The sequence below is a fragment of the Canis lupus genome, chromosome 17 (assembly GCF_003254725.2).
Source record: "Canis lupus dingo isolate Sandy chromosome 17, ASM325472v2, whole genome shotgun sequence".
In the NCBI taxonomy this organism is placed as follows: Eukaryota; Metazoa; Chordata; class Mammalia; order Carnivora; family Canidae; genus Canis; species Canis lupus.
The window spans coordinates 27,207,538-27,225,298 of NC_064259.1; the positions used below are offsets into that span (position 1 = coordinate 27,207,538).

General features: G+C 35.4%; 1 long non-coding RNA gene across 1 annotated transcript; it reads left to right on the forward strand.

The window, feature by feature from the left end:
• Window positions 1-1,783: 1,783 nt before the first annotated feature.
• LOC112664543 (uncharacterized) lies at window positions 1,784-14,204 on the forward strand. Its single transcript, XR_007402861.1, has 6 exons — window positions 1,784-2,450; window positions 4,263-4,388; window positions 4,885-5,062; window positions 6,329-7,725; window positions 10,506-10,699; window positions 13,179-14,204. It is a non-coding gene; the product is annotated as an uncharacterized LOC112664543 (long non-coding RNA).
• The last annotated feature ends 3,557 nt before the right edge of the window (window positions 14,205-17,761 follow it).

A 17,761-nucleotide genomic window follows, 5' to 3' on the forward strand; every position in this document is an offset into this window, starting at 1 on the left:
GCGATCAGAGCTGGAATGATGGTGAATTAACTAGGATGCAGCAGCCCTGTGAGATCTGGCCAAAGCATCATCTGGGGAGTCTCAGCCATTTATTAGAATTGTGCCAAGTGGCTTAGAACTTCAGTGGGGTAGCACATTTGAGATGGGAGAGATTAGTGTGTATGGATTTAGTCAGAGACAGGGAATTTTGGTGGCATTTGAAGGAGGAGTAGAATTGGACTAGGTAGAGATAGGAATTGTGTTTTACTGGATAGAGGGGCAGCACAAACAAAGATAGTAAGAGAAAGATCATAGGAAAATATTTTGGAAGAGGAGACTACTGTATTACAAACCACAAGATGGGGATTAGTCAAATCAGGTTAGATAAATAAGATGGAGAAGGTCTAGATTGGGAGAAGGAGGTGGGGAGAAACAGGAAGCAAGAGGTGGAAAATAGGGAACTACATCATGTTCTTGGAATGGAGACTAGCACGCTTAATGGTCTGTTTGGCGATGATCATTCTTATTGTCAGGGTGAGTAATGGTGGGGCAAGAAGATCAGGCTGGGAAGTGTTTAGTTGATGGTGATGAAGGCTCCAGTTGTGGGATGAGTGTAGGAATGGAGAAAAAGGAGTCTTTTAAATAAAGAGGTATATTGATATAGTGATAGACTGGATTCAGAGCGTTGAGGCAAAGAGGAAATTTAAAAATGACTTCAAGTTTCCTAGTCTCGGAGGTAAAGAATGTTACAGCCACCAACACCACCAAAAGAAAAAAAAAGGGGGGGAGTACATTTTAGAAAAAGGTTTTCCTTAGCTCATTGAGTGTGACATGATAGAGAGGACATCTATGAGGAGAAATCTTATGGGTCAATTGGAAAGTGAGGTAGGAGGAGTTTGATCTGGGAGACATAGACAAGCAGTAGAATTTCATGCCATCAGATTTGGAGTACACACAGGGGCATGAATGAGAAAAATAAATATGGAAGTTCAGTGTTGGAAGCTTATAGAATTATCTGATTTAGGCACTAAAGGATGCATGGAAGCATAGGAGAGAGACCAAGAAGGGGTGAGGTAGAAGGAGAACCAGAAAAGAGGCATGACAGGGATCCTAGAGAAGGAGAAGAGTCAAGAAGTTGGGTAGATCAATAGTGTAAAGAGTCGACAATAAGGATTTAAAAGAAATACATGATTGCATATGATGATAATGTCACCAATGGATTTTAGGGGAAATGATTGAATAAGTTAATCACATTTTATCTATCAATATCAGTAAATAAGTCATTAAATGTAAGGTTAATTTTAACATTTAAAATTAACATTTATAATATATATAACACTTATATTAACATTGTATTATATGTAAGATTTATTTTAACATTTAACATATTAGCATGTTTTGCTGTTTGATATATACTATGTTAGAAAGTCAGTGACCTACAAAGCACTTTATAGAATTCATACTGAAAGTTACCACATAAATATGACCTTTAGAAATGTTACTCATTTGGATGAAATTAAACTTTAGAAAAGTTAAAAATATTTATAGGAAGAGTGAAATTTAAGAATTAAGGAAAGTAAAAATTTTGTGAAATATTGAAAGTACCCTTAAATCAAGTGGAAAAAAGAGACAGCACTTGCAGTCATCCTAAATAAGTTGTGTACTTTCAAGCACCTGGTGCTGAGAAAATTTTAGAAACAGTATATTTAGCCACAATCTTACCAGCTCATCATGCATTTCCTATTTTCTTAATTCTCATTTTATTGCTAGAGAGGTTTGCATGATTGAAGAATATAGTTTTAAAAGTTTCATGTTTCTCCTGTTTATTCTTTAACCTGAAGTCATAATCATATTTCTATAGGAATAAATTATGATTTCACGAAGGAATATCACTTGGGGAGGATAATTAGATGCTAGAAAATGAGGTTCTTAAAATGAGGGTCTTGTTTATAATATCAAGTATTTGTGACAAACACAATGAGTAATGATGAAAAAGTGCCCTAAAACGTGACATGTCATGTGAGTAATTATCTAAATTCTGCTGGGGGTCTTTCTGGCATCTTTAAAACTTTTGTGCTGTGGTATGGATTTAGAAATAATAAGATAGTTCAGCCTAGTCCTGTCATAGAGAGTTCACATGAGGAGATATTTCTGTCCTGGCTTAAATTGCCTCTGTAATTTTATGTGCCTATCACCATTATTGCTACAGAGACTTCATTTGGATTACAAAGACCTGAGATGCCAAATGTCAGCAAGTGAAATGTGCCTGCATGATACTAATTCCTGTAATGACCAGAGCTAAGCAATGTTCCAGTTACCTCAAATACAGTTGGAAGTCAAGAACTCCATAAAATTACTGAGAGAACAATTTTTCAGGATTTCCCAGGAAACTCACTTTTTCTATCCCAGTAGCTTATATCCACCTTAGAGCAGAAATTCCTTACCTGTGACAATCTTCCCAGCAGGAGAAGGTGAGCTCTCAGGTAGCATAGATGGAATGCTTCTTTGTTCGCTGTCACATATCCAGTGCTTGATATAGTACCTGGTACATTAAAGAGTGTGTGTGTGTGTGTGTGTGTGTGTGTGTGTGTGTGTTGAATGAATGAATGAAAAAGGAGAATCAGTCAGTGTTATTAAGACCACTCCTAAGAGCAGACTACTTTTTTTGCTCTGTGTCTATAGGAAAGACCTTCTCTCTGCCACATTTTTCTCAAGCTAGGCAGGAACCATATAATATAGTGCTTCTCTTATGATTTGATAGTACAGGTATTTTCCAACATGTCTGTGTGTATCTTCTGCACTAACAGTTCAGGTTAGATGGTTACCTGGAAGGGTTCCTAAGCTGGTGTTGCTGAGCTCTTTCTCTATGGAACACTGACTAGCCTTTATATAAACCCTCCTGGGGTAGAAATGTCTTCCCATAATACTTTCCCTACACATTGTGCCTACTCATCCAAGATGAATCATATTTCAATATGAATGTGCCCTATGAGGTTTGGCTCCCAAGTTTGTGAGTGGAAAGAAAAAAAAAAACATACCAGAAGAATGACAATCATTGTTTTAAATTTTTATTGAAAGTTATATGACAAAATCATTATCATCTAAGATCTACCAAAATAGTATTTTAGACCTGTATTAGTTAATAAATAATGGCATTAGTTTTCTGCATATTGCAGTTTTTCAGTTTTTTGAAATTTGTGATTGGTTTGAGATTTTATTCATTCTAGGTAAACATTTGCTTTAATGCCTAATTTTTCGTTTCTAATTTTGTATTATTTTTCCTTTCAATTAGCAATAATCATGCTTTAGATAAACCTCATTGTCTATGATACTGCCACCACACAAAGCTGTGTATCATTTTTCTTAAAAGGGGCCACCAAACTTGTATAAGTTACAGGCAGCACAAAATTTGCTTCCTGCACCAGTTAGCTTTGTGCTTGCATTTCCCCAACAAAATTAGTCTTCATATCACCATTTTAGTTCACAGGAAAAGAAAGTAGATGAGAGGTCTCAGCGTCCCCTTTATGCCTACCTGAGAGTGGGAAGAAGCCCTTTATGCAGAATCTCTGGGGCAATGAGCTCCTAATCAACTCTAGTGGGAGGGCAGAAGGAGCAAAAAAATATTTCCAGGGTAAGGTCCTACATTCTCTGGTCTCACAGATGTGGTTCAAAAGTGCTGAATTTGGAGTCAAAAGATGAATTATTATTCCTGACCTACCTCTTATGAGTTGTGGGACCCCAAGGATATCACTTCACTTTGCTGAGTCCCAGTGGTCTCTCTCACTCTCAAATGTGGCTTTTAATCTTTGTTTATTGCACAAAGATGTTAGAGTCAAATGAGTTAATACATGTCACAATACATTGACACGAGTAAAGGTGTCCTGGTTTAAGTTGTTACAGATCCATGTTACTTCTTAGTAGGGACAAAGCAAATTCTGTGATAAAGAAAGAAAGTACCTCTTCAATGTTTGGAATAATTATGGGTGTTGGGATGTCAGGCAGATAAGAATAAGGATTTGGATGACATGTTAGCCAAAGGGAAGGGTCATCAGTAGCATTTCAGCCTTGACTTCCCTTAAATCCTGTTTGTGAATGTATCTCAACTAGCTCATTAGCTGGCCAATGTCTAGCAATAACCATCTAATTATTTTTAATGCTTCAAAAATTATAATAATCCATGTATTTGATGGTGACTCTATTATTTGGAACTGTTGGTCCACAGAATAATCCATATCAAATGATGCAAAATGAATAGTTGCTCTTATCATTACTTTTGTTTTCAGGACCAATTGCACAATGCATAAAAAAATATCATCATAGGCCATATGGTAGAGGAGAAAGATCATTCTACTATGAATGAGGATATTCTATGTACTTGTAGTTTTTAAAAAAAGCAGTGTGAACTTGAGGTAAGTCACATACCTTCTCTGGTATTTTTTAATGGGTAAAGTTATATCAGCCCAATTTAACCAAGTGTTATGAATATCAAATAATAAAGTATAGATGTTGAGGGATTTGCAAAGCATTTAAAGCCTACCCAATTAAATGGTAATATTATTTGCTGAGAATTACTAATGAGGAGGCAGTTAAGTAAATTAACTATAAGATTGAGAAATGGAGAAATCAGCAGACACAAAATCCACTAATTTGATAATTCCTAGGGCCATTAGCTTGTCTTATATACAAAGGCATAAACATAATAAAAATAAATGAAAACACATTCCTTTCATCTGAAACCGCCTTTCCCTTTTCTGGATAGTTTCGTATTGATAATCTGGCATCTACCAGTTCCATCTAAGGGGATTGTTTGAAGCATTTAATCAATCTCTCATAAAATGTATGTGTGCTGCTTTTATAACTGTGACTAAACAAAGGAGGTGTTGAATATATTTTGCTCCATTTCAGAATCTCAGACTTCGTAACTGGCAAGGATTCTGGACCACAACATCCTGCAATGTCCTGGTGATAACTTTCCTTCCAGACAGATATCAGCTGAGCACAGTGTACCATCAGCTGCCCACACTGGGAGAAACAAATCAGAAAACCGCTGTTCCATAATCACAGAATTGAAAGAACTGCATACGTAAAATGACAGGCTATTAATTCTGGTTTAGAAAGCCTGAATAGGACTTTTTGATGAAGTTTAATTTTCTTTTGGCTCTTCAGAAATGGATAAATCATTTAAAATAAAAATAGATGTTGTATTATAGGAGGCTCATTTCTTTTAATATTTATTATTTTGGGGGAAAGTATTTTTTTAAATGATGAAATGAAATGATGAAGTGTTCACATGAATGCTCCAAAATAGTATACTGTTCATTCTCTGTTGCCTTACTAAGCTCTAGATTTGAAAATTATTTGGTGTAATTTAAGTAAACCTCCAGTATATAAAATTTTAATTGAAAAGATATGATATTTCATTAAATGCTGTCATACATTGCTATTGTTGCCAAATGAGGCTTGGCAGTACCACCAGGACACTTTTCTCCTGATCTGATTCTGTCTCCAACCTGAACCAAATACAGCCTTCAAGATTATATAGATATAGATATGGTATGCTTTTATGTTTTTATAGCATTTATATAATATATATTCATACGAGTATTTTTATCAGCAATTTCATTATGAAACTTCAATAGAAGTTGAAGCATTAGAATAATTAATTTTTAAAACTCTTGCACCTGGAAAAGTATTTATAGTTTCATGAATTATCTATACAGAATGCTGTGACAGTAAGATACAAAAAGATGGGGAGAGGGTATGTGTAGAACACAGTTTAGAAGTAAATATACCTTGAGAGTCAGTCTAAAATGTGTAAGCAAGGAAGTTAAAAATAATCCTTTTCCCCATTTGTCTAAAATGTATAAGCAAGGAAGTTAAAAAGAATCCTTTTCCCCATTTGTCTAAAATGTATAAGCAAAGAAGTTAAAAAGAATCCTTTCTGCCATTTGTGAGAGAATGAACTTTATTTTGTTTTTCCTGGGGTTAACAAATTCACCTTTAAAAAAATGTAGGGACTAACAATGAGAAAGGCATATGCACGTGACCACAGCATTCTCATGAGGACCCACGTAATCATATTCTAACTATACTTATTATATTCTCTGCAAAGTATGTTAGGGCCAAGGAGCCCATAGGACCATTCTGCCTCCATTTCTCTAGAATATACTAAAGTGGTTAGTGAGCAACAAGAGGTAACAACTGCACACTCAGTGAATAACTTAATTTACCTGGAGAAAACTACTACCGTAAATCCACCATTTTTCTTCATTTGCACCCAACCTGGGCATTTGCTGTGTGGGGTGGTTTCATCTAACAATTCATCTTTAACTGTTTCTCTTTCCCAAAGCCTCCGGACAATGCCTCATGTCACCAACACCAGCAGTGCCATGGCCATCAGTGCAGCAGAAGTGACTTGCTTCCAGATCCTGCTTCCAGTGGCTGTCACACTGGGCTTTGAGGTAACTACTCCTGTCTGTATCCATAGAGATTTGCAAGTAGTAAGAATCTTAAGAACAGAGGCTCAAATTAAAACAAACATCCAAAATCTAATGTTTATTTTCCAAGTTTTAATATTTGGTGGAAATATTTGAAACATGGAATCATACAACTTTTGAAGAATATTGTTGAGTTTTCTTATTTTACGGTCTTGTCTAAAACGTAGTGCTAATGTATGTTTTTTTAAAATAATCCTTTATAATTAAAAAAGCATAAAGCTTTTCTGCTGAAAGCATTTTCTGCTTTGTAAGCAGTTGACACTTGAATTCACTTGGAGCAGGCTGTCCCTTTGTTTTGGGGAAAAAAAACCCCACACGACTGTATTCTCTAAGAAACCATTTTGTAATGCAGAAGTACCTCTGAATTTTCCTTAAGAAAAACTATTTTTTTTAATTGGCTTTTGTAGCCTGAGATTCTGAATGAAAACGGGTAAAGTAAATCTTATGGAAGGCTATGGCTCTAAGTCTTTTTTTGGAGTGTGTGGGGGAGATTTCTTTTTCTTGATACAAACAGCTTGTGTCTGTAAATTTTGCCTTGCAATTCTTGTGTAGATGCATATGCCTGTGCAAGTGAGAACGTGATTGAGAAACAGAGGCAGGTGGGGAACTTTTGTTTGAACAGCTTTTCACTTGAAATAGGAGGGCATGAGATGGAAGATGAACAAGAAGGGCTTTCAACCTTGATGTTCATCTGTGGGCAAGAAAGGACAGCCTCTGCTTGATTTAGCTAAATGTGGATTGGCCAACTGATATTGTGTTCATCCTGCTACACAAGAACAAGTAATTCAGTATAAAGATTATATTCTACTATAATTGTTGTTTCGGGGCCAAAGTGTAAGTCCACCTTATGGTGGGTGTTAATGATCAAAATTACAATAGCTAATACCTACTGAGCACTTACTTTATGCCAAGAAATGTTCTAAATGCTTCACATATGTCAACTGTTGCCCTCATAACAACTCTCCTCATTGGGAACAACTTATCTCCATTTTATAGACAAGGAAACTGAGGCTTACAGAGAACTTTCTCATGGGTCTGGAAAGAGAAGGCTAGAATTTGGGAGTGAGCCGCATCAGAGCTGATAAAGCTGGGTTGCATGTTTGTGTCTTTTTTGAGTTACCAGGGAAGATAATTAATTATGACATCACTTAAGAAGGCCTCTCTCACCGTGGGCTTCCCATCAGGCATAGAGCAGCCTATCGGTGGAAGGGCCACTCATACACACATCACATAGACTTCTATCAGTCAGGTAAGATTTTTTGTGGCACCCTTTCCTTGTCTCTATCCCTTTTGCCTGAAATTCAGGTTTCCTGGGATGTTTTCTTCTAAACCCATTTTTCCCCCTAAAACCATAATAATGTGTTAATTGATATCAAGCTATTCTTACTGCTGGTACATTAATATAGACATAATTTTGAATAAACATGACCAAACATCTTTTTTTAATTTGATATCTTTCTATCTTCCTGAAGACCACTATTGTTCTCACTTTTGGTGTGTGTGTGTGTGATTGGTGTCTATCTTTAAAAGTATTGAATTCAAATGGTAACAGTAGACATCCTTATTTTATTCTGAATCACAAAAGAGAAATTATGGCTATTCAGTAAATAAGCTTTTTGCTGAAGGTCTTTTGTAAATATCCTATAGAAGTTGATTCATTCCTAGTTTGCCAGGATTTTATTTTTTTTTAAGATTTGATTTTTTTTTTAATCGTGGATCAGTATTACATTTCATTATACTTTCTTCTACATTTATGGGGGTGATTTTATGACTTTTCTTCTTTACTGTCTTCAAGGGGCATAGTACAAGGCTTTTCTAATGTTAAATCAACATGCATTTCTAAAGTAAATGCTAATTCACCATGATATAGTGCATGTATTACTGAAATAGTTTTGCTAATATTTTGTTTAGAATTTTCTGCATCTGTGTTCATGAATGAGGTTGGCTTAAGTTTTTTCTTTTCTTTTTTAAGATTTTATTTATTCATGAGAGACGCAGAAAGAGGCAGAGACACAGGCAGAGGGAGAAGCAGGCTCCATGCAGGGAGTCCAGGTAGGGGGACTTGATCCCAGGTCTCCAGGATCACATCCTGGGCTGAAGGCGGCGCTAAACTGCTGAGCCACCTGGACATCCTAAGTTTCTCTTTTCTTGTACTGTTCTTTTTCTAGTTTGATATCAAGGTTATGATGGCCTCACAAAGAGTTGAAGAGTGACTCACAGTTTCTAGTCTCTAGAAGAGTATATATAATATTGTTATTATTTATTTCTTATGTATTTGGCAGAATTAGCTGGTGAAACCTTATTTGTCTAAAGTTTTCTTCAAGGAATGATAATACAGTCCAACCTCCTTATTTACAGAAGGGAAAAAATAAGGCCAGGGGAAAGTGACATACTTAGTACGTGACAGCGCCAGGTGCTTCACTTACTTTATGTTCCTGAAATTATTGAGATTATCTTTAATAGTTAAAGGAATATATCGATTTTTCTTTTTGAGCTTTATGAATTTTGTTTCCCACAGCTCAACAATTGAGTTGTTTTAGTTCATCTAAAATTTTGTGTATCAACAGATTTGTTTATATTACACCATTTAATGTCTAAGTTATGGTGTTATTTCCTTTTTTGTGTTTTATATTGGTTATTTGGTTTGTTCTTTTTTTTTTATCTTCACTAAATGTCATTGGAAGTTCTTCAAATTTATGATTTTTGTGAAAAATCAATTTTTGGCTTTGTGGCTATTGTCTATGGCTTTACCCCAGAAAGGTGGCCAGAACTTGGATGTGATGGCTTCATAGTGCAATCAAGGAAGCACTGTGCTAGGCATGTGGCACTGAAGCAGAGAGTCAGCAAGGAACCAACGTCCGTGAGGATGTCAGGAGTCACTCAAAGAGGTTGACTGTTAGAAGTCCTTTTTTTGAATATCATTTGGGTCATTGAGATTCTAATGTAATGCTATATGGAGAAGGAATTTCCTTGATTACTCAGATAGAATTTTCCTTCCAGAAGTGCAAGCTTGGAGATAGAATTTTGTTGGTATAATCTAACTTTTCACTAATTTAGCTTTATATTCTCAATCTCTCTCTCTCTTTTTCTCTCTCTGTCTCATAATTTATCTTGGTAAAAATCAAATTTTCATGGACTTATCTTCATACCCTTTCATTTTTGGTTTCCCACATAGACAAATCACTTCAAAGAGAAGGGCCAGAGCCTCATGTGTCCTGCTGCTATGCTGGTCTCATCAGCTTGCTGTCCTTGTTCCTTGTCACTCACTCCTGAACAATTACACTTCCACAGCTTAGAAGAGATTATTTTGTAAATAAGTAAAAAAGTTGTGTGTGTGTATGTGTGTGTGTGTGTGTGTGTGTGTGTGTATGAGGGGGATTTGATTATAATTTTTAATTAGTCCAACTTCAGGTTTATATATCTCAAAGGAACACTACAGGTATTTGGCAATTAATGTTTGTAAATAACCTTGAGATCCTTGAGGAAGAGAGATGCTATATAAATGAATAATGTGATGATGAAAATAATAATACATGCACTGACATTCCCAAGCCAGTTGCCTGAATTAGGTCTTAAAGTCTAAGGAAAGCTGTATAAAATGTAGCTATTGAAATAAATATTTTTACACCCCTCTTTAAGTCATGATGGAAAATATCTGTGGCATACAGAATACAACCATAATGCATGATTGTGATTTACAACACATTTATGAATGTTTATTGTTTAAATAAGTAACTATTTTGCTATTTGTATATAGTTGTTAGATCAAGAACTACAGGACATAATTCTTTGGGGTGATAGTATGTGGATGCTAACTGGCAACTGTCTCAATGTAATTGCTAAATGTTGCTCAATAATAAATTATGGTTCTATTATTAATTCAAGTTTTTCAGTGGCATAATAGATATTTTTGCAAAGATCTTTACAAATAATTTTTAGAGAGACAAAAAAAACTCTGTCACCCTCATACCATAAAATAAATTGCTTTCTCTCCACCTGACCATCTTTCATTTCCTTTTGATATTAAAGGTCAATGATTATATGCCTCTGACAATGCCCCTGCCCTTTGGCACTGCACAAGGGGTGAAGGGAGGAAGAATACACCTGTTTATTATGTATGCCACTAAATTCTACCATTTTGTATTTGGTTGCTGAAAGTTCTGAAAATGGCATCAAACTTCACAGCACAAGTGAAAATGAGCTGTTGTCCATAACTGTACAAAGTAAGTTACAGCATTGAGTTTTTATTAAATAAGACCTTTAGGACTGAGAGAATAGACAAAAGAGCCATTCTATTAGATATGAGCCACTATTATTTTCTAATTCAACAATTTCATTCACTCACCACTCAGCCAATTTTAGTATGAGAAAATGTTTTTGTTGTTATTGTGTTGTTTGATTATTGTCTATCTCCCCCAACAAGAATATAACTCTTCCTCCAACAAGAAAATAACTGTTGTCTGTCTTTTTCACAGGTATTCCCAGCACTCTAAGTTTACCTTCCATATACTGAATATAAGATCTCCCACCTTGGGAGAGCTTATTGTTAAGTACTTGACAGTACACCACTTGTCGGAATAGAAAATAAAATAGAGGCTTACATGATACAGATGAATCATGAAAAATCATAATATAGAATAATATAACAACTATTTTTCTTCTGTGAATCATGGAAAATCATAATATAGAATAATATAACAACTATTTTTCTTCTGTGCTGATATCAGAACAGGAAGAGAAAATATGTCTTAAATTTAAAAACATAAATAGCAATGAAATATCCTTATGGTCTTTAAAACATTCTCACATGGATTATCACCAGTCCTGGCAGGATGTATCTCAGTTCCAGTGGAGTAACAGTGTGAAAAGAGAAGTTTGAACAAATGAGAATGAATGTTTTTGGAAAAAGAAAGATTAGAGTCTACCTATTAATGAAATTTTGTAGACTAAAAGATTTATGTTGAGGTTGAGGATTGGAGCAACACATAATTGAAGGATTCTCTAAGCAGTTGAAAATGTGCCTGGATTTGGGTAGAAGTACATGTTCAAAGTAAGGTTTTTAGAAACATCTATATAATTTATAGTCAATGTTTAAAAGTGGATATGACAATAAATTCATAGAAAAGAATGTTCAGTTCAGAGTTGGGAGAAACTCCATCATTTAAAGGATGAAGGAATTTTAAAAAATTTCAAAAAAGTGGGGTGCCTTAGTGGCTCAGTTGGTTGAGTGTCCAACTCAATCTCAGTGCAGGTCTTGATCTCAGGGTTGTGAGTTTGAGCCGTGCATTGGGCTCCACGCTGGACATGGAGCCTACTTATTTTTTTTTCCAGAAATGTTAAGCAGTAAAAAAATACTAATTGAAATAGGTAGGGATCCTAGATAGTACAGAAGCCCCAAACCAATAGAATGGTCAGGAGGGGAATGGGAACCATCAAAGTTTGCAGGAAGGTCAAAGGTAAATGATGGAGCAACAGCTGATTTGGAAATGCAGTCTTAAGAGAGTAGTTCTCACTGAATGGTAGGAATGAAAACTAAATTAGAAAGGTTTATTGGTGGATGGATGCTATGGGGTGATGAGTAAGAGTTTTTGGGAAGGCTGGATGTAAAAGAACACAAATTTTCATGAAGCTGTGAAAGAGTTTATGTTTGTTTTATTGCTTATTTATTTAATTATTTTAGAATGGAGAAGACAAGTGTATTTATGGATAGAATTCAATGGAGAAGAAAAGTAGAAAAATAAGGCATATAATTTTATCAAGGCAATAAAGAGACAAGGGGAAGGAATAAAATTATATAGAGAGACTTGGGTGTTGGAAGGGAGTTAATATGTTCTATGGTAACATATCAGATAGTAAATGAAGTCATATGCTGAGATTAAGCAGGGCTATTGTCATGGAGTGAATATACTACAAATTTTGGACGCTGATAAACAGGTTCATTTGTAGGCTTTGCCACTTATTTTGCGACTTTTGAAAAAAGTTGCTCACCATCAATGAATCCATTTTCTTGTAAAAGGGAATAATAACACCAATCCTGCAGAGTTATTTTACATTTAGGATAACAGTGATTAACATTTATTGATCACTTTCTACCTACCAGGCTCCATTTAAAAAACTTTACATAAATGAACTCATTTAGTTGTTAACTTTTGAGATAGGGGTTATAGTTATCCCAATTTTACAGGAAAGGAAATGGAGGTTTCCAGATGTTAATAACGTTCAGAAGATCACATAGCTGGTAATAGGCAGACCCAGGATTTGAAAACAGCCAGGTAGTTTACACTGTCTTTCTAATATATCTAAAAAAAGCTTAGCACAGTTCTTGACTAACAGATGATTCAATAACTAGGATTTATAATTATTGGTAAAAAGTTAGCACTTGTAAAATGTACTTCTAATTTTATAGTCTCTTAAGTCCAAAGAAAATGATCGGATAGGAATTAAATATTTTCTGAACACCATAGGTTAATTCTGAGGTCATACCTGAATTTAGTTATTTATTGATCTAAATAGGCACAGATGAGGACCTAGGTATGTCCCATAGTGCCCTAGGTGGCTTTATTTGCTCTTTAAATATATTTAATATATTTATTAAATATAGTGGTCCCTTCCTAATAATGTCAATCAATTTAGGTAAACTTAGACAATAGAGGCTTTTCTCAGATAATGAAGATATTCTTCCCTAACTTCTTTTCTCTTGAGGATTTACAGGTATCAAGGCATATTTTTGGGAAATATTGTGGGACTGGTCTTTACTAATCATTAGATGAAACTGGTATCAACTGAGATGTTCACTGCCTTGGATCCTTGGTCTCACCACATCCCCACTGTTCTGGAACTCTGGCATCGGCTTCTATATTAACCTCCTCATTTACAAACAGCACCTTTTATTTTCAGTGGCTGTGAATAATTTTGAATATCTAGCACAAATAGGTAAGTTGAACAAATATATTAACAAATAAACCTTTAGCTTGAAGGATTAAAAAGCCGATAGTAAAGAAGTCCTGCACCAAATTCAGAGAGAATAAGCAAATCTCGAATGGCAATGAGACTAGACTCTATGAATGTATTTCCCCTAGGGCCATTTTCCAATTCCAAAATAAGTTATCAAGATGCTACACAATGTGTGACAGTCTTATGTGTCTCAGAGAACAAGGGTTGGAAGTCTCAAGTCTCTCAAAAGTAGGAAAGGATCTGATAAACTCTCTACTACTTCATTTGGGACACTGAAATTCTGCTTCCTAGGAATAAAGATGAATTAGAAATAGAATAGCCCTCACGGGGAATGAAACCTAACACCAAGTTACCTAACACTGCAAAGGAAATTACAATTATCTCAGACTGCAGGTATTCCCAGGAATCTGGCAAAAGCAAATAGAAATTCTGTTTGGAGAAATACACCATAATTCTAGGCCTCAAATTATTTTGTTTTTCTGACTTTCAAAGATTTTGTGATCAGCTCTGGAGTGTGGCCTGAGATTTTGAATCTCTAATAAATTTCTAGGTGAGGATGATGTTGGTGCTCAGATAATTACTCATTTGGACCAAGAATAAAGCTTATACTACATATGTTTAAGTAATAACCCAGAGACTAAAGTGCATGCTTTACTACTCTATGATTTAATGTAAAATTTATGATTTAATATAAAAATATAATTATATATTAAAGTATGAAAATACTGAACAACCACTTTCTCTCTCTTTCTCTCTCTTTCTCTCTCTCTCTCTCTCTCTATATATATATATATATGGTCACATAGCTAATAAGTGGCTGGACTAAGATTTTTTTTAAGATTATTTATTTATTTATTCATGACAGAGAGAGAGGAAGAGACACAGGCAGAGGGAGAGGGAGAAAAGCAGGCTCCATGCAGGGAGCCTGACGTGGGACTTGATCCCAGGTCTCCAGGATCACACCCTGGGCTGAAGGCGGCGCCAAACCTTTGGGCCACCGGGGCTGCCCTGGACTAAGATTTGAATCTAAGTAATGTGGTGATAGAATCTGTGCACTTATCCACTGCTCTACACCCTATACTATTTCCCAGGTGTGGCCTATTGGAACATTGGTGGGTATCATCCAGCCCATTCCTTAAAGTTTCTGTCACCTCCGTCATTCTTCATGTCTCCCAGCTTTATATGATGTTGTCACTAACATAGGCCAGAGTTGCATATTATGTCAACCAGAAGCCAGAGTAAATGAGAAATGACTCCTTTGCTCTTCTAAAGGAATAAATAATACATGTAGAGGCTAGTACCAGTATTACCAGGCAGACTCAGTCTGACTACTCAACTTGACCATCCTTTATGTTGATCTGAATGCTAGCTTCATTACCCTTTAGGTGTTGTGGCCAGAAAACAGGCAAGCTGATCCACATAAGTGTCCTCCCAATTTAGTACTGGTTGAGGGCCACAATAAGTCTAACATAAATGATCTGGGCTTTGAGGTTTGTCATTGTATTAACAAAAAACCCTGTTATTCATTATTCATGATTTAAATTGAATAAGGGAAGGCTGAGAATCTGATGAGTCTCCTCTTGCATCTCCAGAAAAATATCAGGCATACAGCTCACTCTTTTCAACAGGTCAGGACCCATCAGTAAAACCTTGGAAATGCCAATTACTCTGCCCTGTTCCAAACAAAGCCCAGCATCCCAATCTACAGGGGCAGAATTCCAACTTCACATTTTCTTGCTAATGCAGATTTCACAGAAGACTAGAAAACACACAAATGTACACACACACACACACCTTACTGTGAAATAGTAAAAATTACCAAAATTCTCTCCTACAATATCACAGGATTTACAGAAGTTTCTGAACATCTAAATTAATTGCCATCACAATTTTACATGTCATTGTCAGAGTATAGTTTTTGTGTCCCTTGTTTATAAAAAGTTTAAAAAAACCAGTGCAAACCCAGCAAATAAGTTGCTTAAGCATCTGCCCACCTGGTACAATTTGAGGGAAGATAACAATCATTTCTATTTTTCATTCTTTCACCCTAGAAAAGCTTACCCATCTACCTACCTGAGTATCTAATAGTTGACACAACAAGGTCAAGGCACTTTTGTACAATAAAGGCTGATCATATTTGTAGTGACCCTGCCTAATAACACATTAACTCATTAGTAAACTGGGCAAAGTGAAAAAAGCAAGAGCTTTGGAGATATAAAGTCTTGAGTTTGAATCCTGATTTTGCCACTTTCTAGTTGAATAACTAGATAAACCATTTAATTATTCAAATTATTTAAAAATGGGAATAATGATACTAATCTTGTAAGTTTTCTGGAAGGATGAAAGAGAGACAGAATGCTTGTGACAATGAGTTTTTTTGTGAGAGATGTTATAGATAAACTTAGAAATTTTCTACTTGTCTATGGTCTACTTGAGGAGAGACAACACTACAGTAGTGAACAAACCTTGAAGGATTATACCTACTTCTCATTGTCTGATACACCTCACAACCTAACAATGTGACTTATTTTGGCTCTAGCTAGCCTTTCTAATTCAAGAAACTCTCTGATCAGTGCAAATGTCTTTTTGCCATACATTTCACTAGACTTGATGTCTCAAGGGTAATTTCTCAGGTCCAAAAATATTTAGTGGTTTGTTCCAATAGTCAGAACCTCATTTTCCCCTTATTCTTTAGATACAACATACAAATATTTTTATTCTATTTATATTTCTAGCAAATTTTAACAATGGTCTCACATACTTTATACCATCAATTTTTAAATTGCATTCATAAATTTAATATATTTCATTTCCTGTTTAAGTATTTTGGCTAACTTATAAAATAAAATTTCCCCTAATGCTTTCTATAAAACCAGCAGAATTAAAACTATAAATATAGGGATGCCTGGGTGGCTCAATGGTTGAGCATCTGCCTTCGGCCCAGGGCATGATCCCGGGGTCCAGGGATCGAGTCCTGCATTGGGCTCCCTGCATGAAGCCTGCTTCTCCCTCTGCCTGTGTGTCTGCCTTTCTCTCTGTGTGTCTCTCATGAATAAATAAAACCTTTAAAAAAAACCTATAAATATGGTGATTCTTATTGTTTTCTGATACAATATATAATCTTAGTAAATTACAAGTCTAAAGCACTTATTCAATGACATATTTTAAATTAGAATCACAAGATTAATTTCTTACTCTAAAAAGCCAAATTCTCTTTAACATTACAACTAGCTGAAATAATAAATTTGGACAAAAATCTTTCTTAGCACAAAAATATTACTATGATTCTATAAAATTTGTATGTTTAATCCTGAATCTTCCTATGGGTTAGGAAATGATTACATTATCCTATGCATATCCTCCAAGAGTTAAGAGTCATATAAGGACCTGTAATGTAGGCCAGGAATATGAGGTCTGGAGCTAAAAATATCTAGAATGATTTTTTTCACAATCCCAACTTCAGGCTGACTTTCACTTTTAGGCACTTTATCTTAGAGTCCTTAAATTAAAGAAGAGTGGTAATGTAACCCATTTTCCTATTCTGAAGTCACATCCTTACCTTATTCTGCAATTTTTGTTATATAACTTTGCAACCTTCTACCTAGGCTGCTACATTATTGAATCAAATTTTGTGTTTCTCTGGTTCTAACTGTATAGATCTAATAATGTCATAGGAATTAGTCATTCTTTTCCAATCCACTCTCTCTCTTAGGGCGTAGACTTTTCAGATTTTAAATGGTATCCATGGGAATTCTACAGACCCTTCATGGCTTTGTCTGTACAATGGCAACCTCATTACCCTGGTAAAACTAAAGGAAAGAAAAGGTTCAGCTTCAGTACAAACCCAAAGCACATACAAAAAATTATACTAGATCAACCAAAGAGACACATACTCAGACATGCCACGTTGAAAAGCTCTTGAGGGTGCAATTCATACTAGAACTTGGAGTTCTGAATATACTAGGTATTGTTCTGTACCCTGAAGACAAACTAATAACAAAAAAGACAAGTTCCTTTCTCTCCTGAGGCTTATATTCAAATGGGAGCAGACAGCCAATACATGAGTAATCAAATAATAATACCAGATCACTGTAATTTTTAATAAGTGTCATAATAGAAACAAAGTTGGGGGGCATAATGATAGTAACAGTGGATGGCTATGGAAGGATTAATTTTGAAAATGGTAATCAGTAATATCTAAGGAGATGACATGGAGCTGGAGGATGAGAAAAATTGGCTCTATGAAAAGCTGGGGAACATCTTTGAATGCAGTAGATATACAGCATGTTCCCTGCAGCATTACTAGCAGGTTTCAGGGAAAGAAAAAGACC